Source organism: Syngnathus floridae, chromosome 18, assembly GCF_059516105.1.
Source record: "Syngnathus floridae isolate MCC-2025c chromosome 18, RoL_Sflo_1.0, whole genome shotgun sequence".
NCBI lineage: Eukaryota > Metazoa > Chordata > Actinopteri > Syngnathiformes > Syngnathidae > Syngnathus > Syngnathus floridae.
Genome location: NC_142430.1, coordinates 6,255,453 through 6,278,917, shown reverse-complemented (window position 1 = coordinate 6,278,917; position 23,465 = coordinate 6,255,453). Strand labels below are relative to the sequence as shown.

The window sequence follows — 23,465 nt, the reverse complement described above, 5'->3', positions numbered from 1 at the left end:
AGAGCTACAAGTTGTCTTTAAATATTATGCAGGTGGGTGCATTTTTTTTGTCCACCACTTCAAAAGCAATTGTTCAGCCCGTGTTCACCTCGCACTCAGCAACAGGAGGCGACTTCATACGCTGACAGCTTTGTGGTAATAATAGAGCACGGGCAGGCGGGCGGGTGGGCGGTTGGGCTTGGGCCCCTTGCTAGTACGAGTGGCATGCTCAGTCAAGCGGAGACTTTGCCTAAGAGAACCCGCATGGACTGTAATGAGAACGCGGGGAGACGAGAAGGTTGGGACAGTAGAGGAGAGACCAATATTTGGGAAGAAACCAGGCCAAAGTTTTGAGGTTTGGGATTGGATGATGCTGTGATTTAAAACATTGTCAGTGCAATTAGTAAAGTCAACAAGATTACTTCTATTGCTCTGGAAAAATAAATTGACTTCCTAAACTGAAGTTTCCACATTAGAGGTGAACCTCGATGGTTGAACAAGAGTTAAAGCGTTATCCAATACAAGGCCGTTAAGGCCTTAGGCCAGACACTAAATCTGACATTGAAGCAAAGAGAAAAGAGAACAAGGCAGGCAAATCCAGTAAATTATAAAGTGAATAGCTCCGCCCCCCTCGGGGATAGGCGATAAAGACTAGATTGGACGCATAGTATCTTTGGGTAACTAGAAGAGGAGGCTGATAAAAACTATGACTGTGGAAAAGTGAAACAAACCACAAAACTAAAAAGCCTTTCAGTGTGAATTATTAACATGTTCACAGTTTAATTCAAGAAACACAACGGCCGTTGTCCCATTTGACCGTCAATCCTAATCAGCGTGTCTATTGTTAACAGTCCCCAGCGTATTTTCCACATCAGCTTTTAAAACCACACCAATGTGTGTCAAACATTCGGGGATTTGGATGACGATGAATGCGAACCGCAATATCGGCGCGACCCTGTTAGTCAATTTCGAGATTTGTTGAAACCTAAAAACACATGCAAAGTGTTACGAGCGCCTCATTGTCAGCCCCGAGTGTAATACGGTGAAGAAGTCACTAGGTTCTTGAGGGGGGAAAAAAAAAAAAAAGCAAAAGTAAACATGGCAAGTGTGAACACAACCTAACTGGATCAACAACAATAACTTTCTGTTGGACGGCTTCAGTTTCTGCATGGCTGCTCGCTGCCTGACTCCTCGCTCGGCTCCCCGCAAGCCACAGTTAATCCCCGTAGAGCCAAAGGAAGGCCTCAAGATCATCCCGCGGGAAAGCCGAGAGAGGGAAAAAAGGCCGGCGAACGACTCTTCTGAAGTCCTCCGTCTTTCCTCTGGTGTTGCTGTTGGATGGTGACCTTGCTGACCAGCTGCATCGTCTCCCGGATGGGTCGGCCGAGCTAACCCGCACCGCGTCCCTGCTTACACTGGCACGAGCCTTGAATGTTGGGCGGAGGCGCTATTCGTGTAACGTTGAGGTTTTTTCGACAGGAACATCTCGTTCTCAATCAAAGCGGGAGGAATATTTGGATTCGGAATTATTAGGAGGCCTGTTTCAGGTCTTCATCAATGTATGGACAACTTGTGACTACTGCAGTTTCTGTCCGTCCTCTCCTTCTCCCCTCAGGGATTCCCCGGGGTTGTCCGGAGCACATGTGTTTTGGTTTAGCTCCATCGGAGTCCTATCTCAAACCCGGAGCGGGCCAGAGGCTTTGTCAGTGGCACCATTAATCAAGTGTCCTTTAACAAAAACAGAAAACCAGATGAGAGACAAAAGGAAGAGGCATGGGGGTGGGGGGGGGCGCTTATTTAGGTGGGGGAGGAAGGGGGGATGCTTGACCCAGATAGACGCCTTTAATAAATCAAGCAGTAACAATAATAAGCAAAAGTTTTCACGTAGCTCGAGGAGGTATTAATGTGGGAGTCTTACAGTAATTGTGAAAAAGCTCTGGAGAAAACCGGTTTAGGTTTAGGATCTCAGTGCCTGTTTGGATTAATTAAGGAATTCGTCTCTGCAGAGTCTGTCCAAACGCCAATATAAATTGCCATCCAGCCAAAAAAGTATTTCGAGACGTCGAAGCCTTAGCTAAATTTTCCGCTAGCCGTAGAGCTTGCAAGCTAGGATCACATGCACGCTATTTCATCAAATAGGTATCAGCATATTTTACACACACACACACGTGAGTGCCTTCTTTCTCCGTTCCCAGTAGTCCCATCTCAATAATGGCCCCCCCATCGATCCTGAAACCTCCTTGTCCGCACTCATTGCCCATCGATCGGCACCTTGCAAAGAGTCTCCGAGGCCTCCTTCACATCCTCACCTTGTGTGTGTGTGTGTGTGCATGTGTGTGTGCTCATCACTTGATGCTGTCTCGGATGGTGGGAGGTTTTACTTGATGCGAGTGAGCACACTCGGTAACAAAGGCATGTCGGGGATATACAGTGCACGTGGAAGCTAATGGCGTCTCTGGGGAACAGGTGGCAACCCCCCCCCCCCCCCCCTTCCTGGCTTGTGTTCCCAATATCTGTTTTAGCTCCTTCAAAAGACCTATTTTTATTTGTAATTGTGTTTTTGGGTACAAATCACAGCGTGAGGTCGCTTTTATTATAAGAATATATTCTGTTTTATGGAGAATGAACGTCGTGTTCGTATTAACGGTTTACAAGCTAGGCGAGATGTTCTCCCGTCGTTGTAACCACGATAGGCCGGCTGGTTTTCTGTTTGAGCAATCTGGGTTCTCTTTGGCTTTGGATCGGCACCAAGTCAGGCTGCACAATACTCTACTGTGTTTGGCGAGCGGCAAAGTGTACGGCGGAGACATATGTTACGGGACCTGGATGGCATGCGGGAGTGTATTTTTGTTTGGACGCCATTCCGAGAACGTGTGTTATGGATTGGAAAGCCGTCGCTAGTTACATCATGATCGCCGTGGATTTTCGCATATGCTTTTTGGGACACTTGGCAGAAGGTTCTTCCCCCTGAGGCGGCGGTAGATCGCGGGAGATGAATGACAAGTGCAAGGAGAATCTGGGAGTCCAATAGCTGACATGTATGGCAACATGTGGGAGGGAAGGGGAGGGGGGGAGTGCGCCGCCCAGCCTGCTTGCCCACCACAAGGAGTTTGTTTTTGTTTCTGGCTGCCAAGTTCCTGTCAGGAGGCGCCCCGAAGAGCAACTGCAGACTACTCCGGCTACACCCTCTCGTCTACACCGTCGAGCTGATTTTCGGGCGCTTGCTTTATAACAACGCTCTGATTTAAAAAAGATTCCAGATTTGCTATCAAGGCGTACTTTGAAGAACTCCCCCGTTTTGTTTGGCGGCTTCATTCATAAGTTATAACGAAATGCGATTCCAGCTCGTTAAAAGATTTACACTAATTTACACGTGGGGATAAAACTGCACTTTACGACGCCATTTGTTATGTTGCGGCTATCGTAAAAAAACGGCGAGCACTGAATTAAACTATACAAGAGGTTTCTGGCTATTGTAAAAATGGAGCAGCACTACATAAACGCATATTTAGTCAAGTGATTATGGTGAAGAAAAAGCGGAATGATTCAATTATTCAGTAATCGTTTTGTTTCGGGTGCCACATGGAAAAATTTTACTGTAATTGAAAGCATGACAGCAGTTAGCGGGATGCGCACATATGTGTTTGTGTGAGTGAAGGAGAGGTCAGACGTGGTCACATAAGAAGCCGAGCCACCCGAGTAGGCGAGACAAGAGGAATCGCTTCCGCTGTCTGTATAGAGAGAAAAAAAAAATTGGAGCAAGAAGAGGGGAAAAGATGGTGGCTGCGGTTGATGGCACAAGGCGGAAGAAAAAAAACTTGATCAAAAACAAATATGGAGTGCCACGCGAGACAACGAGGTGGGCAGGCGAGGCAGACCGCCGTGACCTAAAGCGCGCCGAGTGTGAATCACTGGAGGCATGTGTTCCACATCAACCGCCGGGGCCACTTCCCAACCCACTTACAAGTCCCCATCTAAATCATGACTGGAAGGAAGGAGTGAGATGGGCTGGATGGAAGAGCGGTGAAGATAAAAAAAATTCAAGCCAATGTTTGAAACAAAAACCTCACAATGCTGAAGATGGAGTTTGATACAGAGGGGGGGATCCAATTATGTGGAGTTGACAGGAGCGACAAATTCGAGCTTACCCCCAAAACGTCAATCTGGCCGTCTTTGGATGTGGAAATCTCCCCTCCAATCGATTGCGGCTTTTAAGCTCTGAGAGATGGGAAGAAAGAAAGGGGAAGATGTGAAGAGCTTTGTGTGCTTCTTTAGCCACGTGTTTCAGCTTTAGTGACTCTGCCGGAAATCACCCTGTCGGGTTTTCCAATCGCTCGGACCTTCTCGCGCCTCTTATTGGGACTCCTGGAGTCATGACCTCATTTCCTTCCTTTACTTCCTGTTTGTGGATCTTAAGTGTATGTCGACTATACTTGATGGCGTGAAGCCATTTTGTGCAATGGGGTGGTCTCTGCACGATGATTGGAGTGGACAGGAATGGAGTCTTGGGGGAATCACATCTTCATCCCTGATGATCGGTGAAAGCAACGTGCTGCAGACGTTCACCTTTAATGCACACATAAGTAGAAAATGGGGCCCCATCGCTGCTGGATCCCAGCCAGCTAGGTCCATCTGCTTTTCAAACGCGACACCATTTACCACATGTGAAGGTCTCAATTGCGGCGAGCGGAGAGCGGTATCTCATGATACTCAATGTCAGACCCATCACTGGCACCCGAGACTGTGATTTGTGTTCCTCAAGAGCTTCTGGTTAAAAGGGTTTCATCGTAGCCGCTTTCACACTCAAGTGAAATCAATCATCAGTTGCGGGACATACTGTTAGTCATTGTGACAGCGCTAACCCGCCACTGCCAATCAGGAACCGGGAGAGCGCAGGTGTCAGGTCACGGCAGCCCATCAACATGGAAAGCCGCAATTTCAATTTCACCCGACCCCCACTAACAATCTGGCTTCAGTAAAACGCTATCAGCAACTATAAACAATCCGAGCCTGCCTCTGGATCTCAGCAGTGGAAACCCCCTTTAGTCACATATGGATCACATGACCTTTCTTGACATAGAAGATCCCAATGGAAGGATGCAAATTCACACACGCTCCATCCAGACTCGCCTTTGTCCTTTTAGTCAGCCGAACAGAACAATGAGGAGGGTCACGCAATCCTTCCCAGCGGGATGGAGCACATCCACACTGAGAAGAGGAAGAGGCAGATGTCACATGGTTGCCAAAAAAGAACGACTTATTTGTCATCAAATATGCAATGGCGGGGTCATCGAAACAAAATGAAAATCATCAATTATTAATCGATGAGCTCTTTCTATGCAGCAATGTGCCATATTATGAATTATAACATCCTAAAAGAAGGAAAAGCAACTTTATTTGTGGTGATGTGAATCACTCATTACTGCTGACTAATGCTTATTTCATGACGATCTTTGTTGCCATTATTCATCCACCACAAAACGTAATGTAGCCGCAAAGTGTTGACAATAGATTTAAAAAAGACAGCGGTCCTCTAAACTCTCTTTCATATGCAAATGAGGCTTTACAGGCTTGGTTGGAAATGATTTAGGGTGGCAACCAAGCTCGGGGTCTTTATGTTTGGTCTAGTCGCGGACGCTCGTATATCACTCCTGATCATTCATCAATTAGCATCTCGCGGCCACCTGTCGGACACATCCTAGCATAAAACATTCCTCGCTCGGGCAGTTGCTATACGAGAAAACACACCGATGGATTACGTAACCGACATCCCAATGAGAAATACTTGGAGTTGTTACTGATTTTCAAAATGTGGAGCCTACACAACCTCAAAAGTTGTCTAGCTTGGAAAGCAACTGTTGTGGAAAATTACACAGCACCAAGTATGTGAAAGGTAAAGTGTTAAAAAAAAAAAAAAGTTGTGTTTTGATGTTCCACCAGGCTTTATGATCTCAGCGCCCGGAGCCTCCCGAGACACTCCGTGATGGGAGCAAAGGCAAATAAAACATTTCTCAAAGACTTGAGGAATTTTAACTGCTGCCTGCCCAAGCTACACAGATCCCCATTTTTAGAGATTTGTATGCAAATTTGAACTTTCATGCAAAGCCCTTCGCTGGCACTAGACAATACCTTCAATCTCAAAACCGCCCCATAAAAGCCCTTCAAACTTTTTTTTGCGTTATTTAGAAATACTAAAAATGTCGATAAATGGCCGAAAAATCCAGGCTCAATCATCAAAGCGCAATGTAAGGACAAAATAGATTTGCCAAGTCTTCATCAAACATTATTTAAGTCACGCTATTAGCAGTGAAATTGCGCAATCAGTCTCGAATGAGACATTAAAGTTGAGAAGAGGAAGGGAAAGGAAGAGCATGCTTGGACTTCATCCAGGAAACTTGACGGTGGAAGCAAGATTCATCATACCTGAGATAGAGTTGCCCTTGAAAACGACTTAGGCAATAATTGGGCATTAAATATGACAAATAAAAGATTAATATTGTGGTAAAATTAGATTTTTTTGTTTTTACACTGGAATTAGATTCATTCATCTTGTGCGTCACGGCTGTGTTAGCATTAGGAGCACATGAGCGCTACACACAAAGCCACCGATTGTGCAAGCAAATGTAATTTACCGAGCAGTACATTCGGTGATATTAATTACAAATAGACAATCGGACATTTGTGCTGCTAGCAATCAAAAGTGCCTTCACACCAACGTGTCACCTCCTGAGTCAAGTCTGTACGCTGAGAAACATCTGAAGGTCTGCCGCAACATTGCACCATGCCTTGAAACCGGATGGAAAATTCCAGTGACTGGTCGACCACACCCCGGACTGGTCGCCGGGAACATAAAAATTCCCGCTGTGATTCTCCAAATGGAATCACTTTTCGAATCAATGAATTTCCAGAGGCTACGTGGAAGATAAACAATCTCACACTTGGCTGCAGACAAGGAAAGTGCATAGCGGTGTCATCTGGACAAAATATTGCCCGAGCAAGATAAAGGCTATCCGCGGGGTGCTGTTTGAAGACAGCAGGAAGGAGGGGGGTGATGGGTGACCAGGAAAAGGCTTGACCTTTGGGGCCAATAGGTGATTAGTAACATTTATCATACCTGCAAATCTGCTAAACGAGCAGCCGGACAGCTTCTCTCGGAATGATTCCGCCACATGTCAAAGTACAAAAAGGAGCCCACCACTGGCAACCCGTGTTTATGAGACGGACAAATATTGGAATCCCTTAAGTGGAAAAATATGTCTTGCTGGCTGGCACACAGCAGCGGCAGCGTTACATCATTGACACCATTTTGAGAGCCTGGGTTGGATCACGGGTTTCAACAGTGCCAAGCGAAAGCCGTGTATTTCATGCATGGTGAGCCAGGCTTCAAACTTGCGTTCATTGGAAATGAAAACAATAGTCGGAGGATGAAGAGACTTTGCTTTGTGGTTAAATAGGAGGCTTACGTCTAATGAAAGCCAGGCAAGGTATTCGCATCTGCACACAAGCGAGCCACAGAGACACGGTTCAGTCACATGGAGGAAATGACAAAGAGCCAATTGAGTGCAGGAACCAGTTTTGGCTCCACCCCCCCACCAGCAGCACCCCTGATACCCACCCGCTAAATTCATGGATTCTTGGGCTCGGTGCCAAACAAGAATGAGAAAATCCTCCCGACGTGGGGCACTAATAACAAACTTACGCAACGAGCATCCTTCAAATGATTTTGTAATTAAAACAAACACAGTGGCGCAATTAAACACTTGCGCTATCCTACTGGACATAAATTAAACAAATTGGAAGTGACAGTTCGATGTCATTTCCCACACTCCGACATACATATAAAAAAAAAATAATAATAATAGGAACGGCTGAATGCAAGTCAAATCACCGTGGAGGAAAAAGGAGCCCCGCCTGGAAGCGAGTCAACATATTTCATACATGTAAGGTGTAGAAACAACACACTCGGGGGCGCCCGCCTTCATTTAGATGAAAATACACCTCGACATGAGGAAATAAAAGCATTTTGAAGCCCCCTCTTGCTACCGAGCGGCCTCCCGTAATGTGCCCAGTCAATGGACTGTGGGTCTATTCAAGTGCAGACGGGCCTCAGCACAGCTATAAATAATGTCGGGCGGCTCGCGTGAAACCCTAATCACCATTGTGCTGTCAGGCAGCAGACAGGACCGCTTGTTTAATTTACTGCGACACATCTGTCTCAGTTCTGCCCAATTTAATTCGGCAATTTCAACGAGTAACTTTTGCAGCCATTGATCAATATCCGTTACTGCGGCGAATCAACAAAAGTGCAATCTTCATGTATCTTCGTCGGATGTACTAATGCTTAGGTGTCAAACTCAAGGCCCCGGGGGCCAGATATGGCCCGCCAGATTAAATTCGTGTGTCATTACTAGAATTGCAAATTGTCTTCACTTTTAATAATATGTTTTTTTTTTATATTTGACCAGTTTTTACTCGTCTGATTTGAAAACGAGTTATTTGTCAATTTGTTTTGTAGCTTTTACTGTAAATAATGAAGTGCTCATACATTTATTTGGGTTGACAGTCATAATGGCCCTCCGAAAAAGCTACGACGACAATGCGGCTCGGCAAAAAAATGAGTTTGACACCCCTGTACTAATGGTTTCGTAGCGAACCGGTTGTCATGCGGCGAGAAGCGAAAACAACAAAAAGGCGAGACTGCCGCCATCAACGCTCGATAACCACACCTCATTATTGGTCATATTACCCGCACGTCATTACATTACGATTCCATTAGCGTGGCTGCATTTGCATACCGCAGTCACCTCTTTATGGACGCCACGATAAAAAATGATTACCGCAATACAAAGGTGAAATTGTGATGCCAAATAAATGTATGGCCGGAGTATTTGAAGGCATCCACACAGGTAACAAGTTGCACACCAGCGATCATTTCACTCAATCGTATGAGGCGGTAATTCAGGCTCGGCAGCTGGGAGCGGAGAAATCCAGCCATCCAAAAGACTCTTCAGTGCAAGATGACAGTGATAAGGCCTGATGGCTCATCACCCAGTCTGGCTGCACCATGACGACAGCCCGCACGGACAAAATAAGTGGCTCACTAGCTTTATAGTCGTGACACTCACGAGCCGAGGCAGCGGTGCAGTACGGGTGGGAGGAGGAGGGGGGGACACGCTGCCGCCGAAGACATGCTAGCTGCCGCGGCTAGCAAGGACTCATCCCGGACCCATTATCTCCCCCCGCCGCCGTGCTCGCTCGGTTCTGATGAATGCAAGCGCGCAACTTGAGCTAATATGCAAGCAGCTGCGACTGCACCAGCTGGCTAACACACAGTCAACGCACAGGAGGCATAATGGAGAGGATTTGTTCCAGGGTCGGAATGCTTTGCACTGCGTCGTGATTGGAAACTGTGCACGTGTGTTATGTTTTTGCAAGGTCTTACAGAGGCTTTACGAAGATGAAGGATAATGCAATCCAGACAATAACTGACGCCATCCGGTGCAAAAATATCTTGTCTTTTGCAATTCCACTTTAATACGTGGCCCCGATCTCAAATTCCATTGTATATTAAAAATTCATGGCCCTGTTGGCTTTCTGATAACACAACATCATAACACCAATAGAGCTCTTTCACTTGATCAAGCTAGGCTAGCCTTTTGTGTATGGAAAAAATAACACAAATTCTTTATCCTCTGCGAAGAACGACTATTATTACAAAGCTGCTGCATTGTACTGCCCCCTGGTGGCTATGACAAAACAGCAGGGATGAATGTTTCAAGTTACGAGTGTGGCGGCAGAAGAGAATTTGTATCTTAAGGGCATCGCTTTCATGAGTGGATCCGTTCGACTGACAGAAAAGCAATACAACAACTCAAGGCAACTAAATGTGTCAATGATTTCAAGGTCGAGAAAAGCAATTTATGCCGTGGAACGCAGTCCCAATCGATAAAAGGATAATGTGTTATATGGGTCTTTATCTCAACCTCATTAGGGGGAGGGGGGGGGAACGTGGCCTGATTCTTGAGGCAAATTAACATAGTTGAAGAACCTAAAATATCGCCAGCGACGATCCATTCTGGGACACTTTGTCACCAGACATGCAATGGAGAGATTAGCCATGGAAACGCAGACTCTTGCCGTGTATTGATGAGCTTCGACATTTATCTCTTAAGGCTTCATGGGAATTATCTTCTAATTTGTGCATATGAGCCGCCTCCATCTATAGAAACGATTTGATGAAGTCATTTAGAAGCAAAAAGGAGATAAATGTAATTTCCACAATGTTATATAATTTACAGTATGCAAATTTGGGCATGACTCTCATATATGTTGTTAAAGGTTATCTTTCTAAAAATAACCTGGATTGACCGTAAAAATCTTTCAAATTAATCAGACATTCCTTGGAAAGACACAAGGTTCTTTCAGCGTGTGCTTGGATAACCTCGCCGGCCTCGGACCGCTTTGCAAGCGACCCTCTCCGGGCTTGAGGTGAATATCAAGCACGAGGTGTCCTGCCGCTTTAAGGCCGGGATGAAACGGTTATTCTACCAGCCTGACCTAATTGCGCTCTCGCTCCGCTGACGCGAACACTGCGAGCGGTGCACTCTGACACGTAAAGATTATTTAATACCATCAAAGCCATCAAAAGAGGAATGGAAGGAGAGTTAAAAGAGAGGAGAGTTTTAACCCTGGCGTGTCTGAAAAATAATCGGAAAAAAAAACAAAAACACATCAGTATGCACAAGTGGGCCTGCCTAAGTGCCGCCGGCCAACATGAGTGGAGCTTTCACATCTCAACATCACAGACTCTTCTCCTCTTCCCAAAAAAAAAAAAAAAAAAATCCCACTCGGCTGCAGCTACATTCTCTTGGTATCAGCTCCCGCCCTTCTTCCCTCTCACTTTTCCCACACTCACCCCAGTCCCTGAGGCTCTGACGACGTCATTGGACACCACAGCCAAACCACTGTAATATAGCAATTTATTTTAACTTACTCGGGCAAAGTCGGCCTTGTTTCGTTTCGTCTGCCTTATTAGCGTGGAATACTTTTACTTCGATTTGAACTTTTGCAAGTGATGCTTTGAGTGAAAACAAAGAGGAACCAAAATAGTACATTTTGACAACGTGGGGGCAGGACTGGGTGGAGGTGTTTACCATTAAACAAGCTCTAGGTGACATCTCTGTAGGGAGCACGTCTCACCTGTCAGTGCTTGGTGTGTTTGTGCTGCATGGCCACAGCTTTGGGCTTGTCAAAAAAAAAAAAAAGCAGGCGAGCTGTGGCGAGGAGACGCGTCGAGCGCTGCAGGCCAAATTAAACCAAAGCACCTGTCACTGGGCGAGACAAAAAAATGAGAGGGGGCTTTTCCACCTCCATCCAAACTTTACCACTAGTTCAACGAACGCTTCCTGTTTTGCGAGTTCGAGCTGCACGACAATGTGACAAAATGTCATCGGGGGAGATTTGTGCCAAGCCAGATGAGGGTACAAGATATGTAAACAAAAAACGTGAAGAAAAAATGTCCAGTAGTGGAGAAAAATATGGCAGGCCAGTAGGAAGACATGAGTGGGCACTTCCAGTGTGACACAGACGCCACCCTGATGACACATTTCGTCCAACGTGATAACCAAGGCGACCAACGACACCTCGTTGATGCATGTCAAAGAGGCCCAGATGTATGAACTCGATTTACTCCCAACTCAGAAGGGCAATATCGTGAAATATTCGTGGAGAAAACACATTTCCGTGATAATCGAACGGCATAACTACGAGCGACACCCACCAGGAAAAATGACAAGGTAGGAAAACCCTCAAAGACACTAAACTTCCCAAAATATGACAAGCTGTCAACCGCATCTTGTCTGAATGTCACCGGCTGTCAAAGGAAACAGGAAGTGGGCTGAGGTGTCATTTCGTGTGTCGCAGGAACGTTACAATTCAATAAATCAAACGTCATACAGTGTGTGAGGTGAGGTGTGTAAACACAGCACAAGTGCTTGTTACACTTGTTTAATAAAATCTCCACAGACTATAATCTGTACTTTTTACGAGATGGAATTTTACAAGATAACTCTGCCGGGTTACAAAACTACAAACAGTGCTGACATGTTGGCAGGGTTTAATACGAGGTGTTTACAAATTGGAATTGGGATTTGGAGCCAAGTCACTGATGCAAGAGTGCGTTTCGGGACTTGACTAACTTTCACCCAGTTCAAAATTGCACATTGTATATTTGAGTAGCTTGAAATAATGCTAGCTTAATGCTAACACAATGCACTGCAGAATAGGGCGGCACCAAATTGGAAAAACCTGCAATATGGTAGTTGAATATCACAATATTGATATTATTGCAATATATTTATTACTGTTATTATTATTACATGCTGCAAAACAAGAAAGCTACAAATATTCTTACCTTATTAATTGGAATTAACCTTGATAATGTTCAACTACTAGATGAATACAATTGTATGCCCAGAATTTATTGACTTCAGGGACAATGCATATAAAATATTCCCAAATATAGTGAGCATTTTGTTTGTGCAACCAAGATTACATCTCCATGCCAAGCTTGCTGACAAACAAACCAATCGACGCCGGAAAATATTCGACAATAAAAGTCCAATTTTCGCCGACTTTCACACAAAGCAAGCCGGTGCACGAATGTTTATTATTTTTAAATAAAACACACGTCAAATTAGCGAGTGTCAGTCTGGAGCGCGAGGTGATGGAGGTGGCCGGCGGCGTTGAGCCGCGCGTTATCAAGTGTTGACAAGCTGTCAGAGTTGGAGAACTACCTGGGACCTGTTGGCTCCTCCTCGATAGTCCTCCTCCTCCTGATCCCTTCCGGGGCTGTTCGGTGGAAGTTCGGTCACGCAGCTTTGCCTCCACCCCCGCTTGTCCTTCAAACTTTGCCGGCTGGGGCTCGATATTCTCCTCCCGAGCGGATCGGTTCGGTCCCCGTGCGTAATGAGAACCAGTCGGTGCGTAACGGTGCGTTTAGGGCCGGCGCACCGCGTTGGGAGAACAGACGAGTTTGGAGCGCAGCTCCTCTCGATAGCAACCATCGGCGACTCGCTTCGGTTCGGAAAGCCAACCCCGGCGTTGAGCCCGCCCCTTTCCTCTCATGAGGTCCAGTGGTGGAGAGTGGACGTCCTGCACTTCTTTGCTCCACTCCAGATGTGCACGGTGCTCTGCACGAATAATAATATTCATAACAAAAATCATAATATTAAACCTTTGCACATTATGCGCGGTTTTTTTCCCACAATTTAAAGCGATAGAGCACTTATTTGGCTATTTTCCGCAGTAAAAAGTTCATATTTATACCATAATTATTTTTGCTTACGTCACAGAACAGCTCATACACGCTCATTTTCAGAAAAGCCTGAGATTTTGGTTGTTGTTTAATTTCATGCTTGATGGGAGGGTCGGCACTCCAGAGACCCAGCTATTTATACACAAAAGTCAATTTTTCCATAATATGTCCCCTTTGACATTCCCACAATCATATTAGGTTTTGAGTCAAAGGGTTGTTGTGTAGCTAGAAAATGTAAACACAAGTTAAATGTGTATTACTCTGCAGGCTATGTAAGCGAGCTGAAAAAAAAAAAAGATTATATCCACCCATCATCATAAAATGGAGAAAATAAGTCAGGGAGTGTTCCGAATGTCTAAAGTACGGGTGGGAAAACTTAACTCACTGTACATGCAATGTTTTAAATTATGGCAAATTGTCTTTTTTATGTTTGTATGCAAACAGTTGGGTCTCTGGAGAGGACGCCCACCCATCAAGAAGGAAATTAAACATCTGCCTCTGCCTTATGCAGACCACAAATATCGAATGCACCACACAAGTTATAAAATATCTAAATGAAAGCCTTTTGTTCACAAAACTTGGTCAATATCGACTCTGGCTGAAAATCAAGCCCAAAGAAATGGGAACAAAAGCAGGGAGCCTGCGCTTCTAAAAACAAATAAATTCTCAGAGCAACTGCCAGAAATAGCCACAAATGCTTACAATATATAACATTGCAATATTTATTTTGCCATTGAATCATTATTTTCATGAATTTAGTAGGGTTTCTCATTTCTGGCTTCAACCCAAACAATAAGATTTTGTCGGTTGTCATAATAAGTTCCCGATGCCATTCCACTTTGGAGCCCAAAAGCCGAGAAACGACCACTTTGGAACGGCGAGATGCCTGGCTAGCGTTATGGCTCTATTCAAATACGTAGGAAATGTTTTGCATTAAATTTTAAACAACCTGGTCCCTCCTCTGTTGCGTGACTGTGCCGCTGTGTCCTGCTGAGAGTGCCATTAAAGCTGAAAATATCCTCCACAGATTCTGCGGTGTGACTTTGACACAATGTGCCTTTGGCTTTTCTCCCATTCTGTGTTCTTATAACGAATACACTAACACAGTTGTTCTTTTTTCTGCGTACATTCATTCAAAGATTTGTTCAAAGATGGCATCTGGCTGACGTCAGTTGGGTTTAGTTAAGTCGTCAATGCTTCAAATAAATAAATAAATAAATATATAAATGAAAGATACATTCTCATTCCTTGACACCCGCGGCACTCACCGGACCTTTTAAAGCCGTACACACTCAAAGTCACAGGTACAATATAAGAATGGTAACCTCAAGTAGACAAAAAATGTTTATTGTATCTAAAATGCACATTGTGCAAATTTTATTATCGTGTTGATACGGCTACAGAGAGCGTCTTGTTTCTTTTGCCGTCTTAAGAGGCTCTTATGCTGTGAGTGGCACTAAACTATGTCAGTTGTCACACATCACCATGTATGTGTGGAATGCGGCGCTCGAGGGGGTGGAGAGCGTTGAGGTGACAGGGCACGCACACACACACACACACAAGTAATGTAACATCAATGCTAAAAGCACACACTGGTAGAAGTGCTTGCTTTACTTTGACTTGCTAGCATTGAGTTCCAACCTAGCTTGATCTCCTAAAGCGCCAGTCAAATGAAGGAGATGAGTTTCCTATAAACACATCATGTTCATCGGTTGAAGATATAACCGCAGATAGATCCCGGTTAGTTGAACTCAAGGGGACGTACGCAATTATATCTCTGTGGCTTCAACTAAAACATGCAGCGACGGTTAGATCTGAAAAAAAAATGGCGGGGGCACCAACCACTTTGGTGGGGCACGTACCACAAAAACTGCACAACTCTGATGTGCTTCATAAAATCTGGTTTCAAAAGCATTCAATGCACATAAATTAAAATAATCATATATTAAAATATTATTTTTCCTGCTCAATTTTGATTGGCTCTGAAACTGCAGTTCTATTCGATTTATTTTTAATAACAAAATTTGAGTGATTCAAAACAAACCTTCTCACCTTTCACTTTACAAGCTTCCTTACACGATCCACTTTGCTCCCAACCGCGAAACGGCCTCGGCACGCATTTACTATCCGGTACGAAAGTGCAGAACTATTTTCAAAGCGTTGTAACACTAGCCGACCCGATCGATTCTTTCACCCCCCCAGCATGGAGCCGCATACCACATGTGACAAGGTGGCAGAGATGGAGAGGGGGCTTTCCCCTCTGTGCAGCCAACAAAAAAGTCACCAGCTCCCTTAATGTCAGTAAACAGCGGGGCATCCAATGCAAAAATCTCGGCTGGAATAATAGCAGGTGTCAATCTTCTCTGGAGTGAGTGCGGCCATAGTTGTGGCAAGCTTATGTAAAGATTTGTCGGATAACTTGAGGTTGAGGTCATGCCAAGGTTTGGTGGTCAATCACCATCCTCTGTGAATTTTCATTCCTAGTGTCTGCCACTGTCTGTTTAAAGCCGCATATTTATTTCAAACTCCAGACAGCCTACTATTCATCACACTGTAAACTCGCTTTTATTAGTTTGTCATTCAAACTATAAGGGGGTGGGGGGTGTCACTATTCTCTGTGGTAAGACCCAAGGCCACAAAATAAACTAAAAAGATATATGGACAAGTTGCACTGAAAAGCTACTTGAATTTCAACTTGTTCCTTCTTATAGCATTGGAGTGCCAAGATTAAGAATAATTGATGAGATTGCACGGAAATGCCCCGAAAGTTACCTTTGAACTGTGTGAAGCAGGCCACAAAAACATGTTTGCAAACATTTTACCACACGCAAAGTATCCACCCAATCACCTGCAAGAGGGAAAAAAAAAAAAAGCCATTATATGGTTTAATTTTCTCATTTTTTCCCTTCCCGGTAAAAAAAAAAAAAAAAAAAGAAAAGAAAAAAAAAAGATTTTTCAAACCTCTGACAGCCGAGTCTTTCGCAGGATTTAGTCCATCTGAAAACATGTGGTAAGCCTTGTGGAATGTTTCAAATGATTCCCAGATGTGGCTCACAGACAGGTTTAACCCATTCTTTTCCGGTTCAACGGCAACGAGGAAGGAATCCGGGACGTCTTGCACGAAGAAAGTCTGAGCCGTATCAAAAATGTTTATCCCGTATTATCTCCAACTTTGTTGGGGCCCGCTGAGCTGTTCTCAAACGGCGTAAACGAAGCTAAAAATGTCATCTTATGCTGGATTACTCAGGACCGAGTGCAAAGTCATTCCTTTTTTTTTTTTTTCCAGATGACTCAGCAATTGCAGGGTTCCGGTAAAGTACTACAAATCAATTTTATAACGAACAAAGTGACACTTTCTCACTGTATTGCTTATTTTCCCCTCCACAGCAAGCAACAAGTAAAATCACATCTCTCATGTATGCCATTATTAAGATATGTTTTTTAGCTTATGCAAGACTTTTTAAAGGCTTTTTTTTTTTTCAAGGTGCAGACTTCGAATTGCCGTGATGGATTATTACTGCTGTAGGAACACCCCCAAAGATGGCAATTTCAAGATAGGGAGGGCGATTAGAATCGTGCCAAGTGAGCTGCGAGATATGAGCAAGAAACTCGTATGAACTCCCCCCCCCTCCCCCCTCCACGCTGCCTCTCACCAACCCAGCCATCTATAAAGTAGTTGGCCTACATAGCCGTCAAGCAACATATTGGGGAGGCCGATTGTTAACTCGTGAATTGGACTGCGCACAATCATCCGTATTTGATTGACAAGTAAGGCGGAGCTTATCCCAGATGACATAGTTTCGGACTAAAGTGAAATCGATTAAAAATTGGTTACAAAATATTAAGCCTATTTTTGCAGATTGTTTGATGCGGAACTAAGCTAGCTGCAGAAAAAAAAAAAACGGAGAACATGGTAGCTGTCACTGGAGAAGCAGGATACTGTAGGCCATATGAGGCCACAGCAGGCTGGGAAAGCTTGTTACTGCTTTGAGCTTCCACATGTAAATGCACCACAACTCCCCCCCTCCCCTCCTTTTCTCCCTTTTAAACCCCCCCCCCCTCCCACAAGCCTCCCTGAGGAAAAGAACTGTGTTTTAAAAGAAGCGCAAACAGCTGCCAACTCATTTGCCGCTGCCGTTTTTCTATTTTCTGAAGGAGAATCGAGATGTAATTCATGCAGAATGTCTTCATATGGAGATGAACTTGGATGATGCAAAAGACATCTTTTCATATTCGTCACAGATATATATTTGGCACATGAAAATACAAAAAGTAACCATTTGAGCACAAACGCCGAAGCAACACATGTAGACGGATAAAATCATAATATGTATTGTTACGATATCTGGATTTAAAGGTTTCTGCATGTATTTTGTGTATCAGTGAACTTTATCAGCACAGGTGGGTGTTGTTTTCTTTTAAATCCAGTCAAGCCAGCATTTTCCCGAGGGCGTCGGTGTTTATGTACGATTGAAACCAAATGAGTGAAAGTATTCTGGCTCCATACGCGTTGCCTTACGGTGTTCTTGGCAAAAAATCCGTCCGCTTCCATATTAGCTTCTGCTAAATCTGGCAGAGATGAACACAACGCGGCAATGAAAAAGATCCTCCTCCCGGGCATCAATCCCAAACAACCATGTCATATGATAATGTCCTCCCATAAAACATGACTAGACGTCTTTCCCAAACAGCCCCCTGGCAACCTCGTATCACACAAAACGTTAAGTTACCGACTTTCCCATTTTGGATCACCGGGGTGCCAGATGCCAACACGTCCCCCTTCCCAGCATCTCATCCGAGGAAACCCAGTGAGTATGTCCCTTTAATTAGGCCGCCCGTGAAAATAATGGTGCATTAATGACATTTCTAGGGGGGCCAATGAGCTGGAACAACTGAGAAAAAACTAAATCACAAATCAATTCCAACAAATGTAATTAAGGTTTAATTAGCCCCAAGGGTGCCCGCGGGAAGCTGGGGATGGGCACAACGTGGAGGAAGAGCTAGAGGGAAAAGAAATTTCGGGAAAAGGGAAAGAAAGCAGCATCCGTGCGGGTCATGAATTGCTTGGTTTCTATTCCAGTAGTGTGGCGCAATATTGACCGGACAATGGTTGAAATCATAGCTTCCGTATGCTAAATGTGTGGCTGTTGGCACGTGCCTGGTCGGGGGGGGGGATTTAAAAGCGCTGCGTTGGAACGTGCTAATTCTCCATAAAAAAAAAAAAAAAAAACAGCAGCGTGTACGCTTAAAGCGCAGCAACATTGTGGTGTTAAAAAAGAAAGCAAGGGGGTAGAGGGAAAGAAAGAACAAGAGGGGGGAAAAAAAACATGCAAAAACCACAGGGAGGTTTGGAGAGGACTTGGTCCGCCTCTCGAGATGCCAGATCACACAACCTCACACTCCCACGCCAATGAATGAGCTTCATAAACTGCAATTAAAACCCCGGGCACTAATTAAGTGGAAATGGAAGGCTGTGATAAAAAATAAAAAAATATATCGAAAGACAAGGGAATGAGGTGCTAGCGCTTAAATAGGCTAAACATTAGCTCATATCCCAGGACAACAATGTAAACTGTGAAGTGATACAGTTAATATGCTCATCAGGCATGAATGCTTGTGTCATGTGACTGCTCTCTCGATGCTAAAAAATCAGCACTCTGGAAAAACTGCGTCTATTCCGTGCAAGAATTCCTTGTAAAAGAGCCGCTATTCCTTCACACAGGATGGGTGGTTTCAGCACCTCTTCCTGCTTTAGGTTATTGCCAAGTATCGTCTGACATCGGGCGAGCTCGTCTTCCCCCTTAAAGGGCTGATTATAACCCACGAGGCTTTATTATAAGCTCTATTTCTTCATGCTACTTGCACGTGGAACTTACTCAAATGTCATCTGTAAAATTACAAATAGCTCCGTGAAGTCAATAAAAAAGATCAAGTATCCCTAGCTGAGTGAGGTTTTTTTTTAAATCGTGGAATCTGAGCAGGATTGACTCGCTTTAATAGCAGCCCGACGTGGTGTCCCAGGTCACCTTTCTGCTACAGGTTGTTTAATTGATTATTGATTACTGTGTCCTATTGTGGCACTAATTTAATGGCCCAATGAAGATTGCTGATCATAATATGTCTGACTGTCAAGGCAGCCAGACTTGACAATAAAAATAACTGCATAAAAGGTTCTGTAAAATTGTTTTGAATGAAATTGTTTCTCAAAATCTAATGTATTATGATTTGGTGTGCCACAAGGCTCTTTCCTAAGCCCTTTCCTATTCAAGCAAAAATACATTGTTTTATTTTGCTGTTATTTCTAAACTATTCTCACATTAGAGCACTACAAAATATAATATATTTTGATCCTAAAAACGGTATGCCACAAGGCTCTATCCTCTACCCCCACTCATTCTTGCTAAGACATATTTTGTATTATATTTTTCATAGCTGCCTCAGGGAGAAATAGGTCTTTGTCTGATTAATAATGTAAGGTGTGCATTAGGAGGCGGCTGGTACAACACACCGGGATCATCACGTCGACAAGGCGAGGTGCGAAGGAGGCCGCCATGACCGTGCATCTGGAGTTGACCAGATGCATTCGGAGCTCAGTGACAGGCGTAGAGATTAAGGTCACACTGTCTCACTTGGATGAGCGCCACGCGTCACATGATGCTAATGGCTCGGCAGAGGCGAGGCGTAGGTAGGCTGGCAGATGTCCACGCCAGGCTCCATGTCTCCTCCGCAAGCCAGCTCTTCTCAAGCCAAACAGATGGATAATGATATACAGAACCTCAGCCAGAGCTTTGAAAAGTCCTAAAATATTCCAACCAGCCTTTCCTTTATTATAGTACACCACTGCATTACTTTTGTTTCCCCACTTAGCTGCAAAAACACTAGTGTGCGGACAAAAAGAGGAAACAGTGAGGGGAAGTCAATTTAAAACAGCACACGACAACAATAAAATACAAGTAATATAAATAGTAAACAGTGTGTCTAAGCGGGCATTGCTGCTTAAAGAATAATCCTAAATTTACTTTGGGATATATTTAAAGACGTGCTGTGGTGTAATGCTCACTTGCGCTTCAGTGATCCTAAAAGCAGACGTTAAACAACACGAGAGGCGGCTAGCAGGACAGCGGAAGCGGCCGGTGGGCAGAACTGAACCGACTGCGCTTGTAGTAAGCAGCCTCCCGGGAATCACTGGAAACAAGATCATGAGTCCACGTTTCTCGACAGTGACTGTCCTAGTTTCAAGGATATAGTCTATCCATTCTCTCTCAGCCCCCCCCCTCTCTCATTTTTTCCTGTTTTGTGTCATTGTTAGCGGCTACATGAAGTTGGCTATCAAAGGTCACTGGATCACACAACTGATGATAATCCAAATTTTGAGAATTTGGTACCTTCTCTCTCTCTGCCTCTCACTTCCTGTCTTGTCCACAATTTCTTTACGATATTACGGTTGGCATGGAAAAGAAAAAATAATTACATCTGTATTTTTTTCAGGTAATTGATTCCAGTAGTTGTGAAACTCTTCTATGATTGTTTCGGCATTAGTGCTCTATACTGCCCCTTAGTGGCCAAGTCGGCACGCCAGCATTGTATTACATTGACATTCTATTTCCAAAGGCTTGTTTTCTTATTATAACACATTCCAATTTTTTTATTGTTTTTGGCAAGGAGGCTGGAAATGATTGCTGTAATGGCATCCATTTATTTCAACTTTTTTTTTTCAAAATTGTCACAATTGTGCAACTTTTTTTTTTCACTGTGGCTCAAATGCTCCTGCAAAGGGGATATGTTGAGCAAAAAAAAAAATGAAAAGATAGAAAAATCCATCCAGTCCAGGCAGGCAGCATTAGCGCGCTTTTCTGTCAGTCTTTCCCTCCTTTTTAAGGATGTGAGAAAAACCAGCCAGAAGAGAGGGTTTAAAAATCCAAGCGTGGAAGGCGCCAGGAGAGTTTTTCGAAACAGCTTGGGTAAAAAGAAACACTCAACCTAAAAACTCCGCCGAGGTTACACGAGGACTGAAATATTCACAGCGTGTTCTAGTTTAGCTTATAAAACTAAAAAGAGGGGAAGGGAGGACAACAGGTTTGTTCATTTGTTAATCCCCTAAAGCTCTCGCTACCTCTCATCTGTTCATCCTCTCGCTCCGCGAAGACCCCCAACCCACTTTAGTATGATAAGATTTCCCCGGAGATGCTTAAAAATTCAAGGTCACCTCTTCACAAAGTATCACAAAGCATTTTGCGGCCATTTTGATATGTGGGATAAATTGTTTCAAATAAGCTCTTATGCAATTGTGATATGATATGAAACTCTTATTTGGACACGTTAGCCACTGACAGTGACGTACGATTTGGGGCCGTCAGCCAAGTGAACATCGATCAGCGCCGGCTGTCGGCAACACACCAGCCAATCAATCACGTCTATTGATCGAGCCCTCGTTGGAGGAAAATATGTGTATAGTCCAAAATGGCCGCTGTCTGCTGGTATAAACAGGATATAATTTGAGTGTCAGGTTTAAAATGACAAGAAATGAGTTGCTGAGAGATCCAAATAATCGGCAAGAGGGATTTCAAGCACGGGTGAACACATCAAGGCCTTACTCAAGGTCTCCATACATACGTGATGTATGCAGGTTATTATCTGGGACAAGGACGCTCCGTTTCCCCATTAAAGGAAATATCACATGACCTACAAGTGAGGCCCAACTCAGTGAGAAGAACCAAAATTGAATATGAGCCCATCGTTCATCTTCAAAATTCCAATATCAACACAAAACACCAGGATCGGATCTTAACCCATCCAAATCATATCTTATGAGCTGCTCCGCTCAGATTCGAGCGAACTCGGTATTGCGACGTGATGAATGATAAATAAAATTTTATTGGAACAGCAGTGGAAAAAAAGATTATGCGATTTGGGCCAGAGACTGCAAATTGCGATTATCTTGCCTCATGCCCCAAAACAAATTAGAGCCAATACTTCTCTTGGCGCCTCCGGAGTGTGCAATGAGAAAGACAGAGTGAGAGAAAAGATAGAAAGACGAGGAAGAAAACACAAATGATGGCTCGCTAGCGGGGGTGAAGTGCACACCGGCTCATTTTATGCATCCGAGGGGGGGGGGGGGGGCAAGGAAAACGCAGCAATCAAGCACGGGGCCTTAAAAAAATGCAGGAGGGGAAAATTAGAAGACCTTCCCTTTCTTGAAAAGGCCAGAGGAGAAAAGCCCGTCTTTTATGGGTCGTGAACAATATCCTGCATTCTTTCTGAGAACTGCAAGACAAGGCGCTTTGGCGTACTCCCCCCCCCCCCCCCTCCCCCCTCCCTTCCCGGGTATCCTCACACATATGTTGCAGCACATAGGTGTACACACACAAAAAGGCACGTCACACATGAAAGGATGTGGGCTGTCTGTGAGAGTCTGTGTCTTTTTATCAGGTGAGGGCCAAGCAGGGAGGGGGCGGTGTAAGATTTATCTGCTGCTGTCGGAAAACTTTGACCCCAAAGTTGTAAATCTGTCAAAGGAGTCTAGCCAGCTCAACAGGAAACACGGAGAGGAAAGGGGGAGGGTGTGGAGGGGGGAGGGCACTGGGGGGCAAAAGGCACACCCACGGGCTCAAGCGTTTCAAAAGGGCCACCTTTCAGAGTGTCCCTCCCGCCATGTTTACAATCCTGAAAGTGATCTCACACAGCTGGCAAAAAACACCCCGTTGCCTCCAGGCACCCCCCCCCCCCCCCCTCGCCCACCTTCAGATTCAGCACAGATTCATTTCCATTGAGTCAAGTACAGGACAGAGAATGAGGTTAGTAAACAACTCAACTGCGATCACACCCACAACGGCGCAAACGCTCCTTTCTGTCTATACCAAAAGACGCATGTTTAGTAACGAGAAAATTTCACCGTCAAGGCGTTGAATGGAAACACCCCACTCGGCCCCTCCCACTGTGGAAATCCAAAAGTACAGTTCCAAACAATTGCACGGGGGAGCTCATTTTACTTGGGCGGAGTTGCGGCACGGGTGGCGTGTTATGACAGGCTGACGGGACCCGGCATCTTTCTGTGCCAGCTGTGCGGGCCAATGTTACACATTCGTTGGGGGAATAACAACATTTATGAGTGTGTCCTGGGAAACCTCTGCACCATGGCAAAGAGTGGCATGCGGCCTGGGAATAGTTCAGT

General features: G+C 44.6%; 1 protein-coding gene across 3 annotated transcripts in view; it reads right to left on the bottom strand.

The window, feature by feature from the left end:
- The window catches only part of LOC148382591 (retinoic acid receptor alpha), a 69,114-nt gene extending 55,945 nt beyond the window's left edge, over nucleotides 1-13,169 (bottom strand). For 2 of the 3 annotated variants that reach the window (XM_088360070.1, XM_088360073.1), the window contains exon 1: nucleotides 12,774-13,169. The gene's annotated coding sequence lies outside the window, so the exon portion shown is untranslated. Of the gene's footprint in view, nucleotides 1-4,127; nucleotides 4,198-12,773 lie in introns of all 3 variants that reach the window. The other variant, XM_088360071.1, reaches the window with a different exon arrangement.
- Nucleotides 13,170-23,465: the final 10,296 nt, after the last annotated feature.